The sequence below is a fragment of the Sinocyclocheilus rhinocerous genome, unplaced genomic scaffold (genome assembly GCF_001515625.1).
Source record: "Sinocyclocheilus rhinocerous isolate Xijiao unplaced genomic scaffold, SAMN03320098_v1.1 scaffold8, whole genome shotgun sequence".
Taxonomy (NCBI): domain Eukaryota; kingdom Metazoa; phylum Chordata; class Actinopteri; order Cypriniformes; family Cyprinidae; genus Sinocyclocheilus; species Sinocyclocheilus rhinocerous.
This window is the reverse complement of record NW_015666800.1, coordinates 2,325,093-2,341,621: the sequence shown is the minus strand read 5'-3', so window position 1 is coordinate 2,341,621 and position 16,529 is coordinate 2,325,093.

Here is a 16,529-nt window from a genome sequence, read left to right as displayed (position 1 = left end):
GCACGGCACAGCTGGGTCATTTAATGAATTAATGGAAGAATGTCTTTGCACATGACCCGGATTAAAAATAGGCCTTCGAGATGAAATCAGATGCCGAAGGATCAGGGTAAGAAGGTGGCATTGGTCATATTTTTAGGGGGACAGATGATGAGGAAAGCCAGATTGAGGGACCTCTTGAGAACATTTCCTAAGCAGCTGATGGGCTTCTCAAGCCAGATTTCTTATAACTGCACTGGGTCAGGAGCGAAGTGCTGTGGTCCACATCTCTAATGAGGAACTAGGGGGCTGCTCTAACCTCAAAGCAATCTGCTTCTCTTAAGAAGCTTGATAGTGTAGTTACAGATGTGGAAATGGTGATCTAAAGTTGCGTTGGCTAGGGGTGTCCAGTCCTGCTCCTGGAGGGATACCTTTCTTTAGAGTTTAGCTCCAAACAGTTTCAAATGCACCTGTCTGGAAGCTTTTATGCTATGCTTTCGAAATAGCATACAGTCTAAGCAGCTACTGCATTTGATTAGAAATGAAAACTCTGTGACTTTTTTTTTTAAAGTACATTCTATAAACGTAGTGTGAAAGCGTGTAGTGTAACATCATGTGACTTACATTACTTGTAAATGTCATGTGACTTACAGAGTCAGTTGCGTCACTTCACTGCCATTCACAACTCCTATCCTGTGGTCTCATGGGATAGTAAAGCAACCAGTGATTGCACACTTCAGAATCTCTGAAGTAGTCATTCTGTACTTTTTGCCCACTGTTTTATGAAGATTATGAATTTCCACATACTACTCATTTCACATATTCCTTACTATATAGTAGGAAAGTGGGCATATTCGGATACAGGGCTAGTAATCCTGAAGACCTTTAATTAGCTGGTTCAAACTGTGCTTCCACAAAAACTGATCAACAACTATTAATTTTAGATTTTTATCTTCTTTTTTTATCATAAGGGGCATGCGATTTAAAAACAGAACATAGTTTCATAATTGCAAATAAATATTAGCATTCCTAAATATTAGTATTGTGATTTTACTACAAAATAAAATTAATCTGGATTACGTAATCAGATTCCAAAAATTAAGTACTTGTAATTAGATAAAATTACATTTTAAAATACTCGTAATCGGACTAGTTACTTTTTCTATTGATTACATGACTACATATTCACACAATAGCAATACATTACTCATATTTTAATGATTCTCCCTAATTCCTCTTTTTCATCTTTTAAATGTTCCTTCCTAAAATAGCCTGCCACTTATATACACTCAGAAAGTCTTCCAGTTTTGTGGACATTCACACAAAGACCAGTCATTAGTCAGGTGACTACACAGCATTTGACCACTGGATTTACAAAACTCATTTCAGGTTTAAGAAGTGTTTCAACATTGCATCAACTACTGATGAAGACATATTTTTATTTAAATGATCACTCAGTAAGTTATATTACTTTTAACCATACTTTTATGTGACTTTTAACCATATATTACTATGTCTTTGGAAGGCTTTTGTCTTTAAAACACATTAAAATGCACACATTCACGTTATTTCTTATTTACATGTAATACAGGCATTTACAAAATGTATTGTCATCTGAACCTCTTTCACCTAATATATTTACTTGAAGTATCCCTAAGATTTTAAAATAAATTTAGTTATTTGGTATCGCACTTGCATGTTCACGGTTCTCTGACGTTGGTTATTGGTCACATGACATGCAACAAATAAAATATTTAAAATATATATTTTAAAATGATTTAATTTTTTTCATTTTTATAATTTAATTAATTATTAGCTTTTCATTAAACTCATGGACCCCTGCAGTTCCTTTACAAACCTCAGTTTGACGTAATTTAATGTTTAATGTTATGTTGTTAATTACAACGAATAGAATATATTTTCTTACTCTTTGTATTTTTAAAGATTATCATATTTAATTCAATGTAATAAACGAGTTAGGTCAAAAGTTATCTAAAAGCAATCAAAAAATTGTCTCATTATATTACCTAATATGTGTAATGTAATGGATTACGTTACTAACTACAACTTTTATCACGTAATTTGGAATCAGTAATGGACTACAATTTGTAAGTAAACTACCCAGACTCTATATATATATATATATATGTATGTATGTATAGTCTCATCCAATAAAATGGTTTTGGGGCATAAGGACAACTGTTTCCAAGTACAACAACACCACTTGTGACCATCACTCGACAAGGTCAACAAAACCTAAAAGATGCATACCTCAGTCCAGAACACCTGTGAAACAGATCGCTTTCGCCTCATCCCCTATAAAGCTCAGATGAAGCCCCCCGGACTCTGACTAGCTTCGTCATACAGATGACACAATGTCACTCTGGGATTACATAGAGATAAAACACTGCTCTCTCTCAAATCTCTGGGGCTCTCCCGCAATTTTCACAAGTACTCTTTGCAGAAAGAGCAAAATAGTGAATCACTTCAATGCAGCTACAGAAAAAAAACGTGATGAAACCACAAAAACAACCTGGTCGAAGGTGCGGAGGCAGATAGAACAGGCACTGGGTAGGAAACAGGCTTCCAAGATTTGAGCTCATGGCTTCAAAGGACACGCAGTGCAGCACAGAAAGAACACAGCAGGACCAATCTGAGGCTAGAACAAAAAGAGCCGCACTCCTACAGTGCCAATTCATTTCTCCTTATGAAACTGTTTAAGTTGGAGGGCTTTTCTTCTGGGAGGCTCTCAGCCAGAAGAGCCTGGCGCTATATTAATTTCATCCCTTTACCTTTTGCAACCCGGAGACCTCTGACCTGCCTTACCTGTATAAATAGAAAGAACTAATTTACTAGCGAGAAAGCGCTAAGGGGCAAACATGTCCTGGGTAATGAAGTGTTCAGCTTGTGCATGATTAACCAGCTGGTGGGGGTGGGGCAGAAGCACAGGCCATGAAATAAGGGGTAAAATTGATTAGCAATTTTCATTTACACAGCTAAACAAAAGCTGCTTTGCATATCAGCCTGGTTAGTTTATGCTGAAAATACTGTGAGTGAAGCTAAGCTACAGACCTAACTTTTTGGGTTATACTCCTAAACGCAATAAATAAATAAATAAAATAATAATAATACAGGACCTATTTTAAAAGAGGTGGTCATGCAGGCACACTGTACCAGGTGCAATGCTTTCTGTTAGTGGTCCAGTTCTAAATCTAGACCGGTGAACATCATACACAGAATGTTAAAGACACAATATCATCTGATCCTCTATTGTTGCGCAGCAATTGTGCACCACTTTCAAAGTGCTTTCTGCTACATTGGTAACCATTGAGATTTTTGGGGGGATTATGCAAATCTCTCTGGGTCAATGCATTAAGAGCTCTACCAGGTAATATTCGTCACAACATATCCTTTAATTAAATGCTGATTTTGATACACATAGAATTAACGCTACTCTAATTACCCAACCCATAACATTCTTTTAAAGTTTAGGTTTAAGAACTCCCAGTGTAATTCTGGCAGTTTGAGCTCTACCAGGTAATATTCGTCACAACATATCCTTTAATTAAATGCTGATTTTGATACACATAGAATTAACGCTACTCTAATTACCCAACCCATAACATTCTTTTAAAGTTTAGGTTTAAGAACTCCCAGTGTAATTCTGGCAGTTTGAGCTCTACCAGGTAATATTCGTCACAACATATCCTTTAATTAAATGCTGATTTTGATACACATAGAATTAACGCTACTCTAATTACCCCCACATTTGTTGAAATAACAGTAAAATTAAAGCACCATTAGAATTAGCAGTTCAAGTTTTACTCCTTTTTTTTTGTAACAACTGTGTGTGTTTGCCTGTGGCCTGTTCATCTTCCCATAGACAATCCACTGTGACAACTTCATTCAGACATTCACTTTACCTCCTTCCTCCTATACCAAATCTCCAATACTGAATATATTCATATTACGAGTACTGCAACTGCATTATGATTTAAAAGAGCATAAAACAAGTCTATTCTAGACTTTTAAGTAAGATTTTACATAACCAGTCCATAGCAGAATTGTGTATCATACAAACCAAAATACAATTAATTTATGTACAATTATACAATAGGTAGTATGTACACTACTGTTCAAAAGTTTGGGGTAAGTACTATTTTGTTTTTGAAAGAAATGGATACTTTTATTCAGCAAGGACACATTTAAATTGATCAAAAATGACAGCAAAGACCTTTATGTTGAAAAAAAGATTTCTATTTCAAATAAATGCTGTTCTTTTGAACTTTCTATTTGCATTTTGTTTTCTCAAAAGAATACAGATCCACTCCCGCATTCTTTCATAAAGCCTAATCCAGAAACAGCTTCCAGTTGTTTTAAAACAGTGTATTATGCTAGAAAAACTAAAGTTGGCCCTGCACATGAAAAAGTAGGGCCGTGCAGCACCTGACAGATAGTAAATGGAGCAGAAAAAAGTCTTCTCTCCAATACACTGTACACAACTCCAAATTTAATTTTCTGCAAGATTACACACAATAATTACTAGCTTTATAAACCCCATAACTAATGGCTTCCAATTAGAGGATCTATAGGTATCGATCTGTTGAGAATTTGAGAGTAGCTTTAACACAAAGCTCTTAGTCTTAAAGAAAACACTGGAGCCATCCAGCCAAGGATGAGATGAGAGAATATGGAAAGGAATGACCGGTCTGATAGGTCCTTTTTTTGTTTGTTTTTTTACAAGTAGCGTTAAGACTGCAGGTGCCAAAAGCAACAACACAACTAATTCATCTAATTTCACCGTTGTTTAGATCGCTTGAGCCTTTTATGAATGCTAGACCAGGAGTATTTCTCCATGGCCTTCAGATTTATGGCATCTATCTACCACATTGTTTTGCTTGCTTGTTAATTATTCAAAAGGTGAAGGATACTTCAGAGTGTGGCCTCCACTAATAAACCATAGAAGATTAATTTCCTGCAGGAAGCCACATTTCAAACTGGCCTTTCACAAGGCTGAAAGTTACAAACACCGACACACCTTAGCAGCACAACATACTCTAGGCTAAAACATCAAACTAAAAAATAAATAAATAATGATTTGGGCTAAAAAAAAAAAAAAAGGTCACAACACAATACATACACATCTCACATATTAAAAATATGGAAAATTAAATAAATAAATAATTGACTGATTGACTCCATCTACTCAGTTACTCGGTAACTTACATACTTGGACAGGATTATCTCGGCCACAGCGTTTATGGTAGTGGGTGCAAGGTAATACACATTTCTTAATTCAGAGTGTTAATCCTCAGGATTAACAATCTAAATACCTCTTTTCAAGATAATGAATTGATGCATATGCGAACGAGTAACCGCATGTTATGTGGATCCCCAACTTCCCAGGGAATCAAAAGACCTCAGTGTTCAGAAATAGGCTACTCTGGCAACTCCAGAGTCAAATCCTGCTGAACTAAAAGCGACATGCTGTGTACCATGCCCCAGAATACATTGGGAAGAGGGTGAGCTTGTAAACTTGACGGATACATTATGACAGTGGAATACTAATCAGAAGATCATCTTTGCTCAAAGTCTACGGGATTTCGGAGGCCTTTTGCATTGCAAAGCAAACCAGGGATTAGCAGTAAATAGATCTTTTTATGGGAACAGATATATTCAGTATATAAACTCAAGACTTTAAACCAAATTAAAAATTATATAAATAGATAAATAGATAGATGGATAGATGGATAGATGGATGGATGGACGGATGGATAGTGTCTCTTATGTTCACAAAGGCTGCATTTATTTGATCAAAAATACAATAAAAACAGTGCCATTGTGAAACATTTTATTTTCATTTTAATATATTTCAAAATGAAATTTATTCCTGTAAATGGCACAGCTGAATTTTCATCAGCTATTATAAATAATATCATATGAGAAATAAAGATGCACAAAACTACAATTCTGCTGATTCTACCACTACATCACAACATTATAATGTACAGTACGAAAAAGTTATATTAATTTTGGAATTTGTTAAAAAAATACATTTAACAGTGTTATTAAATTAATTAAATTAATAAAGATTAATTTCAAGTGAGTTTTAGATGATGGAAAATGTCATATAAATGTACAAATATTAAATATAAGCAATTAAATAAAAAATATATATAATCAACATATAACCTATATGATCCCCATATATTGTGCATCCCTAACAAATACCTGTACATCTGCACAACAATTATCTTTATTCACTGCTGTCCATTTTTGATGTTCACAACTATGACCACTAGACAATATAGAGAAATTATGAGTTTACAGACAGCGGATCTGTAGTTTTCATTGCAAACATGAAGCAGAGCTGTGACAGGCATCACTGGTGTGGAATTAATAGACGATCCACATTCAGAAATCTCCGGGTATCAATTAGGGAGTGATGCATACACAGCAAACAGGGTGCTGGGATGCAGTTTATCCACCAAAAAAAAAAAATCCATCCAAACCTTTCTGGTTGCACATAGTATGTATTATCATGACCAGAAAAGCCTCTTTAGCTGGTGTCAAACTTTCCATATTGGTAAGTATGAGGGAATTATTGACTGGCTGACCTGGATTGGCTAGCAGAGCAGTCACAGAGCTACAACAAGATCCCTCGTGCTCTACATAAATACAGTGGGATTGAAACATGCGCTCATTTGCATTTCTGTATTGTGTTTGCAAACTCACTGCCATGATTTCCACGACATGTAATCTTAAGCGATACTCCAGTGTTTACAAATAAAATCATGGCCTATAAACAGGTAGTCCTTGTACGTATGTAACATAGCACTGTTTGTCCTATTATAATGCAACATTAAACAACTAAATCATGACAGGCTACAATATTGTGACAATGTGCTTCAGTTCGCAGTGAAACAGAGATTACCTGGCTTTGTACTACAACAGAGCGTAAGCTTCACAGAACAAAGTTTGGCAGGCTTTTTCAGAGACATAAGGCATTTTATGTTTCACCTAATCCCCTGTCAAAAGCATTAAGCATTTAAAAAACCAAGGACCTCATATCCAGAACCACCGTGGCTCAGTCCAGCCTGGTGGGTCAACACAGAGCAGCAGGTCTCCCATGCACCACGCTGTCCCTCCCAGTCAGAGGTGTGCCTTACTTACGCTGGATCCTGGCTTCCCTCAAAGAGTTCTCTGGTGCAGTTTTTCAAGGACAAGGACGTCCGTCCGCCTGCCGGCTGCCTCTCGCTTTTCCTCCCCTTTCCCAGTGCAGCGACCACAAACACACAAAAAAAGCCTGCTTGCTTTCCCTCAGCTAGCCTGAATCAGGGGCTGTGTGTTTCTCTCAAAATCATTAAGCAGGACCCTAGCTTGGCAAGTGAGGGTTAGAAAAAGGAGGGAGGAAAGAGAGAGAGCGAGAGAAGGAGAGAGAGAGAGAGAGAGAGAGAGAGAGAGAGAGAAAAGAGCAAGCTGGCCAGCTCTTTCCCTCTCGCTTGTGTACTAGCACACAGCACCGGCTGATCTCCTATTGCAAGCCGGCAGAAAAGAGCTGCTTTACTGAAAAGCAGAAGCATCACATTTCAAGGAAGAAGGAGCCTGGATCTCCGGACTAGGGGGCTAACTGTCACCAGCCGGGAGCCTCTGGGATCTGTGGTCCCTGATGTATGCCTGTCTCATGTGAAAAATGTTGATTGTTCAACCTCCCCAAAACCAGACTTCTATAAACAAACAAACCGCTATTTCAAGAGGGTTCACGTTTCTGGAAATACACTCGAGCATTTCTGCTCACTTCTCAATTCAGGATTTGAGCCGAGACTGTAACTCTCAAATTAAACAGCAGCATTGGATGACACATGACTATGTTTGAGTAATATTTGCATCTATTGCTACATAATGCACTTATACTTGCAATGAATTTACAACCTGGGCTGTTGGAGAAAAACTGCATATCCTTTGACATTTAAAAGATATTTCTGTCATCATTTACTCATCCCTGTGTCGCTGCAAACCTGTATGACTATCTTTCTTATGTAGAACACAAAAGGAGATGTTTTGAAGCATGCTCACAATGTCCTTTTCCATACAATAACAACTTACAGTTAGAAAAGCTACAAAGGCTGTGCATCGGAGGTTAGCACTTAACTTGTTTGGGGGCAGAAAGAATGTTAATGGTTCATGCTTATACTGTACCCTCAGTTTATCTAATCATTACCAATAGATTTGTGGACCATTAGCCCACTTTGAAAATATGTGCCACTGTGCCTCATTTAACATATTAATATATATTAATATGTCTACACTGGGTTTAAGATTTGTATATTATAATTATTATTATTATTTTAGTATAAATGTGTATATATATTTAGTATAAATATATATAAACACACACATTTATACTAAATAATAATAATAATAATAATAATAATAATATACAAATCTTAAACCCAGTGTGGGCCAAAACCAGGCAGAAAAGTGTGGTAGCTTCTGCTAGGTAAAAAGTGTGGTAGCTTTTGCTGGGTAAAAAAAAATAACAGCCCAATCTCAGAGAAAATGTACCTATTTTATAAATTGTCAGTTCCGTATGAATTTGTAGGGGGCAGTACAGATTGTGTACTATTTTCTCTATCACGGTTACACTCATATGAAGTTTTCGTGCTGTGCCGTTATTGAAGCTTGTCATTTCAACACGTTTATAAGCACTGCAGTTTAAAAACATGTGATTGTAAACTGTATGAGCACAATAAGCAACGAAAATTGGTATATGTACACACACCTAAAACATGTGCACAGCACATGACTAAATGAACTGAGTTCTTTTCTTGACAAACACAAATAAACCATATATTGTGTATTGTCGCAATTGTATGTTTAATGTCTTCATGTTTCCAAACGTTTCTGTTTTTCGGTGAAAACAACTGTTTTCATAGTACACCAATAGCTGGATGCTTTTGTCCACTTCCTCGTACGACTTTCTGCGCGAGAGTGCCCTCCGGCTTCGAGTATGAATGAAACATACACTGCACGGAGAGTTTGGCGCTCCGCGATGTTCATCTCGCCTTAATCTGGGTCCGAATAAAACATCAGATCATGCACAGACTATACTGTCTCTTTGAATTTAAATCTATATTTATTCACACCGGCTCTTGAAAACCTCCATGTGAACACACTTGCCCAAAAAAGTGCGGGGGACGGCCTGACAGGGCATCATCACAGTATGATAGGGGCGTAACATTTCTGTCACACGCTTGAGGTATTCGGCCAATCATAACGCACTGGATAGCTGGCCAATCAGAGCACACCTCGCTTTTCAGAACGATGAGCTTTGTAAAAATCGACGCGTTTCAGAAAGGCGGGGCATAGAGGAGAAACAATAATGTATAGTATGTGGGAAATAATGTGTTTTTTTAACCTTAAACTGCATAAACACGTTTCATTACACCAAATACACAAAATAATGTTCTTTTTTAGCAATGTCATATGACCCCTTTAACTTTCACAGGGAAGAATATGCATTTTTTATAGACCTACATGAAATACAATTTAAGTAGTATTTCTTATTTCCAGTGCTTTAGGTTTTTCATGTAGGTCTATTTATCACTGACTGTTTACTTGTCTTTAGTAAGCTTGAGAGTTTCTCTCTCTCTCTCTCTCCATACCATTAAGTAACTTGTGCATTGTTTTACTTACTTGTTTTTGACGTATCCGACCGAACTACAAACTTTCCAGTGATGTCTGTGAGAAAGGTATATTCACTCAACAAGCTCGCGCATCTGCGCCGCCGCACGCTCAATCCACTCAGCGTGCTTTGCTTATCAGCTTGCGCACATCAGCTATACAGGTGTTAATACTGAATGTTTAACATTATATTCATTGCATACATATACTTCGTAGACATCCTTAATCTCTAATAACTCCATTCTGCTGTCTGTTGTTCTGTGGTCTGTGTTTCATTGACTGAATATGGCACTTAACACATGCATATTCCAAAAACGTGTGTTTTTGGAATATGGCACTTAACACATGGTATCGGCATTTGGTATCGGGGCATTTTAACGAGTACGAGTACAGGAGCTCAGTATCGTGCATTCTTATTCATGTTAGTTAGGCTAGTATTAGTTTGATATTAAAATTGATGACGAGAATTATGAAATTTCAATTGTATCAAAAATACTGTTATCATAAAAACCTTACTTAAAGCAAAAATAACTATATTGTGATAGTTATCGTTATCGTGAAATAAAATTACTAATATCAACATATAAGAATCTGGTCATATTGCCAACCCCTATGAGTTTTCATAATTTGATTTGTGTAAAAAATGTACGATTTGAATTAAAGGGGGGGTACAATGCTGTTTCATGCATTCAGAGTTGTTTACACTGTTAAAGAGTTGGATTCTCATGCTAAGCATGGACAAAGTTTCAAAAAACTATTTGGACGTTTCTGTGCCAAAAATTTTACTTCCGGGTTCGTACAAGTTTCTGAGAGTTTTTTCGATCATGGCTCTTCATGACGTAAACGAGGGTGGAACTCCTAATATGGGCATTTCTCCCGGAAGAACGCGGCCGTCCACGCATCGACCAGAGCGAGAACGAGATCGCGCCCATCAACGCGCTTCATCCGGCAACAGCGCTGCACGGGACTCGCTCGGGAAGAATGTCTCCAAAGAAGTGTGCTTTTGGTTGCAAGGGAAAGATAACTTTGTTCAGCTTCCTAAAGAACCCAGCGTTATTTAAACAGTGGATGCAGTTTGTTTTTCCGGGGCAGCAACGGAGTTTCACAAGTGTGTGTGTTAACGTTTTATAAACAAGGCCCAGTTCGACGCTGTATTTGCACATCGTTTGATACTGAAAGATGGAGCGGTCCCAGCTATAAAAGATCCCGGTCATGATTCAGAACTGCAGACGGTAAGTGAAACTGCATCAAATGTCTGTGTTTTGTTGGCAATCGGAGCTCAAGTGCTCGTCAATCTTTAGCTCTGCCCACGGCACGCCTCCAGGAACTTGGCTGTTTCCGGAGAGAATCGTAAAGCTGTAGCCTATCTTTCTTTTATAAATATGATCAAACTAAAGACTTTTTGGAGATATGAAGGATGCAATACTACTCTATAGATACTCTACTAGAGATTGGGTGAAACTGTGTGTATGTCCCCTTTAAACAGTAAGCTTAAAGCTCCACCCCAAACCACTCAGTGCAGCTTTAGCAGATTATACAAAAATGTTCAAATGAATTTGTACAAATTCAACAATTTGCCACAACAAAGTAGTAGTGCTGTGTCAACCACCATCACTGTTTGTTATGACAGCAAAACAACAACAGAATAATTTAACAATACATAAACAACTGTAAGTTGTCTAAGTATCATCTTAATCAAAAAATACTAAAAATACTATTTTGAGTTATACTTTATGAGACATAAATGTAAGTGGTGTGCGCATATTTCTAAACTAAGGGTATGGTCTACATATCAGTGGGTGCAGTTGATGAATACAAATGGCAAAATTGAGGCTACAGTTACAAATCTGTGAGTATAGTTTACAAGCTGTAGTGCAGTACTACAAGTGCAGACTGCACAATTGTTGGCACAGATCATCATATCTCAAAATAAATACATAAATATTCCTACATGGCCCTGTAAAATACAGTACCTTAGAGGTGCAGTGATAGCCCACATTTTGAGTCTGTTTGTGAAGTGGGATCAGGCCCCTCTGTAAATAAACAAAGCTCAACAAGGACATGAGGCATCAGAGCAGCTCGAGATGTGTTGCTGATTTAACTGCAGCTCTCAGCTGACGTTATATCCTGGTGGGTGTCCCATCAAATACAATAACACATCCAGCGTGCTTTTCACCTGACACACTACCATGTGCTCGCTAGAAACGTCGCTCTGCAACAGAATTGAGCAATTTCTTAAGCTAACGGAATGAATCGATCTCATGGCGTCGCGTCGCTGTGTCTCAAGCGCAATGTTACTAAACATTTCAAGGACAAAGCGCTCCACGCGCTAAAACAATGCGCATTATTCCCATCGACAGGGTCTAAAGTTACGAATACAGGGACGGTGTGACAATCTTGAAATCGCGTGCATCTGATACATGCGCACTTCGTTCGCAACATCTTTCTGACTTTCTCGAGTTGATGTTGTGGGTGAATTTATTCATCTCAGAATCTCGCTCGACACTGAAATGAAACTAAAACGAGGGTGAAACTGATCATGTACATGTGTTACATGCTTTTTATGGCAACCGTATGTCATTTTGATGCATAAGAGATGATTAAAAGCGTTGTGTACATATATGTAGGCGTGTTGAAGATATAAAGCGTCAGTTACCTTGTGTGGCGGGTGTCCAGGTAAGAACTGCTTCTTAAAGTGACAGCGCCTGCTTTTTAAAACTCCTGTCCAATCGGCTGCGGCGTACGCTTCACACTCGTGCGTCCATTGTCTCTAACGGGAGGTTTTCATTCTGTAAATAGGGGTCTTATGGCAATATTCTGGTTAATATTTCTACTCAGTTTTACAAACACACACAGATGTGAAGTTAAAGCACTATATAAAAAACATATATTTAAAAAATGTATGGCAGGTTGAGTTTACTCTAGCCTTTTGAAGGCACTTTTTCTTTTTTAAAGTTTATTTGTAAACCCTTATTGTGGCAGTGTAACAGTCCTTTCGCGTTCAAAACTTGAAAGCAAGCTGATATTTTTTAATGGCTTCTCAGTTTTCAGGCATTATGGGATGGCAAAGCTGCACAATTCAGAATTTCAACAAATGGGAGTACTGTACATTATCAGGGTATTGTTCATCTCTAGTGTATCATAAAAACTACTTTTTAGGGCATCATTTCAGATACAGCATTTGCATGCTATATAGTAGTGGAGTAAAATACGTGGATGCAGGCTGTGTAATGCTGATATAGATAGTTCTAGATATGCCCGAGGTGAAAATTTCATTGTGCAAAATTTGTAAGTGCATTATTTTATAACCTTCAAAATAGTGAAATACTTATTATTTTGTCTATCCTCATACACACACAAAATACTGAATACGATATTCACATGTTTGCCAACATTACTTTCACATAATTTCTCTTAATCTCAGTGCCTCAGTACACACACCCAGACATGCACACACACACACACACACACACACACACACACACATGCTCACAGTGATCATAAAAGTTGCTCCATTTACCAGTAACTGATAAACGTCTCCACCTTTTTTTATATATAGTTCTGGAACATATTTATAAATATGTTTCTCAACAGACAGAAAGAAAACACCAAACAATTCACTATATTAAATTTTCTGCAGCTCATTTTATCAATGTATTGACATAATGATATAGGTGAACTCTGCAATGAAAGTATAAACTATAACTATGTTTTGCTTGAATGTTTCCTTTAATTATGCATGAAAACATTTTGCTAAACAGCTCATTAAACTAATAGAAGTTTTAAGTAAACTGGATGTAAAGTCTCTGTAGTTATGTTTTAAAGCAAATATCAGGTATATCTAAAATAAAAGGAGATTAAGAATGTACAATTTTCACACTGCATTTATGAAGATATTTTCAACAACCATTTTGGTAAGCCTTTATGTATAATGCATTATAAAGGTATTCATAATGTTATAATGCATTATATATTTTCATAAATAACTGTAACCAAAGCTGCAACCAAAAAAAATGCATTATAATATTAGCAGATTCCTTGTTACATCTGAAACTAACTTTCTAAAGATACAGTATGTGATAAATGTGGTACAATTGTTCATAAGATCATACAATGCATTACAAGATGCATTACAAGGCATAATAAATGCATTAAAAATACCTTTATAATGCATTATATATAAAATGTTATCAACATTTTCTTTTAGCACCCATGGAAAACTGAATGACAAAGTACCAGACATAAAAAGAGTAAGTGTGAAGAGTTGAAGGAGACCGTTCCAAATTAAAGAGAACAATCAATCAGCTCCAAGACACAAACAGAGGACTAACATGCAACCAAATCCCCAAATCCTGCTGACACAGAGGAAAAGTTTCATATCTCAGATGCAGCCTGCCCCTGTAACTTCCACTGCACACTTCAAAAGAGAACAAGATGCCAAAGGTCACATCCCAACCTCAGTCTCCAGTGCTCATTGGAACGCTAGGGTAATAATAAGCAAGAGACATTGTGTAACAACGCTTCATTGCTGCCATACTGGCCATGCTGTTATTTCAATACAGTGCAGGGGCAGAGAGAAAGGAGAGGAGAGGAGAGGCAGACGACAGCAGACTGACGCCAGCATGAGATGACGGATATAGCTCGGGTGTATTGTTTTGGATTGTGCACGGGGCTATGGTGAGAGTAGCTTGAGTGTTACCAACTGTCCCGGTCTGTCCATCCCTCAAGTGTCCCGGCATGTATTTCTCCCCTGGGGGAAACGCAAACCTCCCTCCAAACCCCCATCCTACACCCCAGGATTAGCTGGCCTCCTATTTTTTGCCCCCTTCCACCTTGTCTCTTCAGTCACATGGCATCCGTGTGTTCTTTGTTTATGCAGTAATATCACTTCTGCTAGACCAGGTTATTTATGTCTCCACACTAATAATTCAGTTGGTGGAAATAAATGTATTTCAATGACCTAAACCATGAATCTTAATCCAATAATATGCCTCTGATTGAATTTATGACGTATTTATTAAACTTAAGACTAATTAGTTCTGGGCCATCAATTCTGTAAATCACTCAGGTGACTAGTCTTTAATGCTGACCGAGTCAATGTCTCCAAAGTATCATCCTTTTATGAATTTAGAAATAATAGCGTCCTCACGCATGTAATGGAAAGTCATTTTGCTGTGGTGTTTTGTTAGATAATAAATATTACATGAAAAAATAGAAAAGGTATCACCCACACTTTTGATTTAAGATACAGACAATTAAATGGTATTTTTAGCTGAGATTAAGGATTTATTTATTCTTGATATGACCCCTAAAATGACTTTTGTTAGTGTAACCAAATGAATTCAGGCTGGTTCAGTCAAATCAAATAATATTTCTGACTTAAGTAAGGACAGTTAATTTACATGTTATCAGATTAAGCATATTTTAGGTCCCCTGATCAAATATTTTTTTACTAAACAACACTAATGATATTTTAAGTAATTTTGTTGAATATCAACAGGTATAAAAACTGGTTCAGTACATTGTTAGCAACATGTCCTAGTCTTAGTTCAGCTAGTTGTTGTTATTGTGCACAGTTAGACACATACATTAAGGAATTTTAGGTTTAGTTGACTTTTTTACTCTTATAGTCTTGCTGCACTGCTTCAACAGTGGCAGAACTGAATTTTGAGGATTCCAGTAAGACTTCAGCACCTCGGACAGCTCCACATAATAAGAAACTGCAATTACTGCAAACTTTAGCTGTAAGTGACACCAAATCACTAACACATTCTCATATAGTTGCCTAAGAGGAAATAACAGTCTCTGTAAGATACACATCACACAACATTGAATTACCAGGAAAACATGAGTTGTCAGGCAAAACTTGTCTTATCAATCTCTATTTTTACAAATGTGGCCTGATCTCATTGTGTGTAAACTTTTCTGCTTTACATTTAAGTGAGACCAAAGTTATGCCAAAGTAACAAGTTGCAATGATGAGTCCAGATGAAGAAATCTAGTTGAAAGCCTGAAAACTCAAATCAATAAATATCAATTACTCATAACACAAGTAGACATGACAAATTATCGTGACATGTTAAATGAATAGAAACAATGATGATGAATAACAATGATTTTCACAGCAAATATCATATAAATATAGACTAATTTAAATTACAATCACATCTATTGCAATTTCATCATTTCACATTATAATGAGCATATAAGATGGAGGCTAATAATACACCTAAGTTTTTCATTTTACAGTACATTTAGCTGAATGCATATAAATGAAAAACATAGCAATGCAGTTATCTGCCTCAATAGAAAGAAACTGTTTCTTTGATTAACTATTATCTATTAATCACCTATAAAAACAAAGTATTAAACTGTGCCTTTTAGATTATATATTTTTACAGTCTTGTTTAATTAATATTGCTTACACTATATATGAAACATATACTTTAATATATGCAGATTCACGTACTGACAAATCCCTCATTTGTGTATTAAAATAATGGCATCACTTTTTACACCCTTTTATTCACAATATAATATTTAATATATACCGCATGCATGCCTTAGTGTATGTGCTTTGCTCAAAAATAGTATCTTTGCTGCCACCTAATGTATATCCGTCCCAAAGCTTCTCCTGATCCGAGCTGGAAGCGCCTCATATGGGCACACGCGACAGGGCTTTAAACAAGCGCAGGATTGTGGAGATCTGCTCATTTATTCTGCTGTCTATCAGTCTAATCATATCATCAGCATTCTTTCGTGCACAAATACTACAGCGGCCTTTGATCCGATTTGTCCTCTCTCACTGATGCTTCACTTCAATGTTAATTAAACCAAGATTAAAGGCACCTCGGAGATAATTCAACAAC